At 48.1% G+C, this 3,583-nt stretch overlaps 1 non-coding gene across 1 annotated transcript; it reads left to right on the top strand.

Moving 5' to 3' along the window:
* Positions 1 to 2,766: 2,766 nt before the first annotated feature.
* Positions 2,767 to 2,959, top strand: LOC127030546 (U2 spliceosomal RNA). The gene has a single exon (XR_007768412.1). It is a non-coding gene; the product is annotated as a U2 spliceosomal RNA (small nuclear RNA).
* Positions 2,960 to 3,583: the final 624 nt, after the last annotated feature.

The raw sequence follows: 3,583 nt of genomic DNA, 5'->3' as shown, positions 1-3,583 counted from the left end.
GGCATGAGGCAGGCCAAGAGCTTTGCAGGCCTACAGGGAAGTGGGAGGGAGGCGTCTTTGAGCCGACGTGTCTCGTCCGCTTCTCCCTTGCTGCTTGGGCAGAGGCGGGAAGGGAGTGAAATGTTCCCGGCTGAAAGTTTTTGTGCTCAGCCTTGAGGATTAAGCCTGAGCCTCTGGAACAGCTGCTGGGAGATGGGTTTCTGAATGGCATCCAGCCCGGTCTTTGGGCCACCAGCTGAAAGCACTGAGGCCAAGAGGCAGCAGAATGGGACCTTTGAGGCTCCCTGCAGGCCTCAGGAAAGCAAGGAAGTAGCACAGGCTTATTACTGTCCCTGGGTGGGCTTGAACCACCATCCTTTCAGTTAAGAGCCAAACGTGCTGACCCATTGCACCACACAGATACAGACAGGTCAGGCTGTATGGAGCACAACAGTCAGGAATCAGCTCAGGGTACGGTCTTGCATATGCATGCAGGGGTTGGACAAGCAACAGCAAGGAACTGGACTGGTGTGGAGTGAAAGTTCTGTGGGAAGGAACCAAAAAGAGCACTGGGGCTGCAGTACAGCACTTGCATACACTTTCTTTGGCCTGTTTTGCTAGAAGAGTTAGCAGGGTGAGATTGTTAGTCACAGGTCAGTGGGTGAGTTTATGCAAATTCTGGACTCTGGGACCAGAGCTAAGGTGGGAGAAGCACCACTTTTGTGGTACATGCACCTTCTCTGCAACCAACCTTTGTTACCTCATTCCATAACAGCACACACAGAGCAATCTTTTACCTTTCAGCACCAAAGTATACTGTGGAAGAAATCTAATGGTATAAGCTTAAGATGAGGAACTTCAGTACTAACAACACTTCTAAAACATTCAAAAATACTTCTCTCCTTAAGCGCAGGCAGACAGACATCCATTCCAACTTCCCACAAGCTTTTGGTGTTTGGAACCCATACCCCTTAATGGTGAGTCCTTTCCAGGCAACGGTCAAGCTTTCAGGCCTCAAATGTCAGGTACAGTTACTCTGTCCTTGATCCAAAATAAACAGGAAAAGACACTTGATTACTCCTGCCCCAATAACAGAGACTGGGGATCCCACAGCAGCTGAAATGACCATTTGGACAAGCACTCCCATCATGCAATCTGGGGTGGGTGTAACCATGCAAATGACATCAGCCCCAAAAGGCCTTTACAACAGATCACCAACAGATGGCAGGGTAGAGTTCAAACTGATCCTGCTTAAACTAGATTGTGGCAAAGATTAAAAAACACTGAATGTTAAAACTCACCAAATGCAGGTCAATCCATCCTCATCGTCTTACCCGCTTCTTAAACTCCACACCTGAACGTAGCCCTCACATGGACAACATACCCTCCTAACTCAGTGTCTGTACGTTAACCTTTTACCCCCAGTTGGGGCTATTGCAGATTATGTATTCCTTACACCACCCGATCTTCAACCGAACTTCGCACCCCCTGGGTAATCTGTGCATTGTTCCCTGATCACCAGAAACTTCTACGCCTAAAAGCTGTACCGTACACTTTTTTCTTCTTTGAACATCATCTTAATAAAATGTTGACATTTGTTCGAGATCGCAGCTCCTGTTCCGTTGCAAGGCGTGTGCGTTTGCTCCAGGTTTTAGTCTGCTAATACAGTGGGGGCAGGGTGGGGGCCGATTGAGCCAGAGGCGCTTGCCTGCTGCAGACACGGATCCAAGGCTGAACCTCGTCCCCCACAAGCTGAAGGCTTACTTGAAAAGAGTTTAAGAAGTGCTCCCGTCTCCGGCACTCAGCTACCCAGCTCCCAATGGGGTCCAAACCCCAAATAGATCCCTTTTACCCTGTATAAGCTGTAAAATCCTGTGACCAGGGCAGCTGCCTAGCAGCCTGCGCATCTGCTTGCCAGTGCAAGCTCGAAAGGCACTAATCCGAATAGTGGCGGCTGGGTGGAAGAGAGGGAAGAGCCAGCAGAGTGGTGCAGTGGAAGCATGCTGGGCCAGTAACCTAGAGGTCAATGAATCAAAGCCATTCTCTGCTATGTGAGCACTTGTCTCTTTTTCCCTCTGGGCCTTCAAGCAATCAAAACCCTCAGCTTGCCGGCCCAGCTCTGTCTGCCATGTGCCTGGGCTGCAGAAGGATTGTCTCAGAAGAGCAGCTCCCACCTGTTATCTCTTGTAGTGGAAAGAAAGTAGAATTGTGGCTGGACTTTTGCTATTCCTGTTCAGGGAATCAGTGGCTGTGAGGCAGGGGAAGTGTCTCTTCTGCATTGATGCTGCAATTTTTTGTTGTGCCCTTTCTCCCCCCCTTCAAGGCAGGCAGGCAGGCTTGGTGGCTTGAGGAGGTGGGTCAAGCCTGGTTTCTTTTGGCAGACACCTGGTTGAGAACTGGTGCTGTACTGTCTTGTCTTAACTGACCAGCCCTAATGTCTGTTGTCTCGTCTCATAGTTTGGAAGCCTGATATTTACCCCTTTCCGTTGCAAAAACTGACTATTTAGTCCTACTCTTTCTTTCCAAGCTGCTAATCAGTTACTGATCCATGAGAGGGCCCGAGCCACCCGGAGTAGCTTCTGACTGCAAGTGGCAACCTCAGGGCAGACTGTTAAGAAGCAGGGCACAAGCCCCAAATTGGTTGTGTGTTCTAGACTTACATTTCACCAAGTGTCAGATTAGGGATGATGTCCCTTTTATGACTTTATAAACCAAACTTGCAATTTTTGCATCATTTAAGCGTTCTATGCAGAGGACTAGAAATGTTTTTATTAACCTGTATGTTAGATCATTTTAACATTGGCTGGAATCAAAATGTTAAATTAGTTCTTATCACTTTAATAACTGATATTTCCTGTATCTCAGGACTAGCTATTAAACTGATTTTTGGACTAGGGAGATGGAATAGCAGCTTCCTTCATCCATTGCGCACATCACCCTGTTATTGTGGCACTGAACCCCCAGGAGCGGTGGACCTCCCTATGGGGAGAATATCATGGTTGAAGAGCAGCGAAGAAAAGTGGTGTTGTCTATGTTCCCGTTTGGTTTGTACTGAGTATGGTTTTGAGTCGTTTGTAACTCTTTCGTCAGTTATTAGTAATATCTTATTATTAGACCTCTGAGTTGAAAGGTTGTTCTTGCAGGTTTTACTTTGTCATTGTTTGTAGGTCAAACAGCTGCTTTCTTAGGCCTGGTCTACACTACGTGTTTAAACCAAATTTAGCAGCGTTAAACCGAGTTAACCCTGCACCCGTCCACACAATGAAGCCCTTTATATCGATATAAAGGGCTCTTTAAACTGATTTCTGTACTCCTCCCCGACGAGGGGAGTAGCGCGGAAATCGGTATTGCCATGTTGGATTAGGGTTAGTGTGGCCGCAATTCGACAGTATTGGCCTCCGGGCGGTATCCCACAGTTCACCCTTGTGACCGCTCTGGAAACCAACCTGAACTCGGATGAACTGGCCAGGTAGACAGGAAAAGCCCCACAAACTTGTGAATTTCATATCCTGTTTGCCCAGCGTGGCGCTCTGATCAGCACGGGTGGTGATGCAGTCCCAAATCCAAAAAGAGCTCCAGCATGGACCGTACGGGAGATACTGGA

Source organism: Gopherus flavomarginatus, chromosome 10 (assembly GCF_025201925.1).
Source record: "Gopherus flavomarginatus isolate rGopFla2 chromosome 10, rGopFla2.mat.asm, whole genome shotgun sequence".
NCBI classification, from domain to species: Eukaryota; Metazoa; Chordata; order Testudines; family Testudinidae; genus Gopherus; species Gopherus flavomarginatus.
Note: the sequence above shows the minus strand (reverse complement) of the source record. Positions and strands in the feature narration are given on the sequence as shown.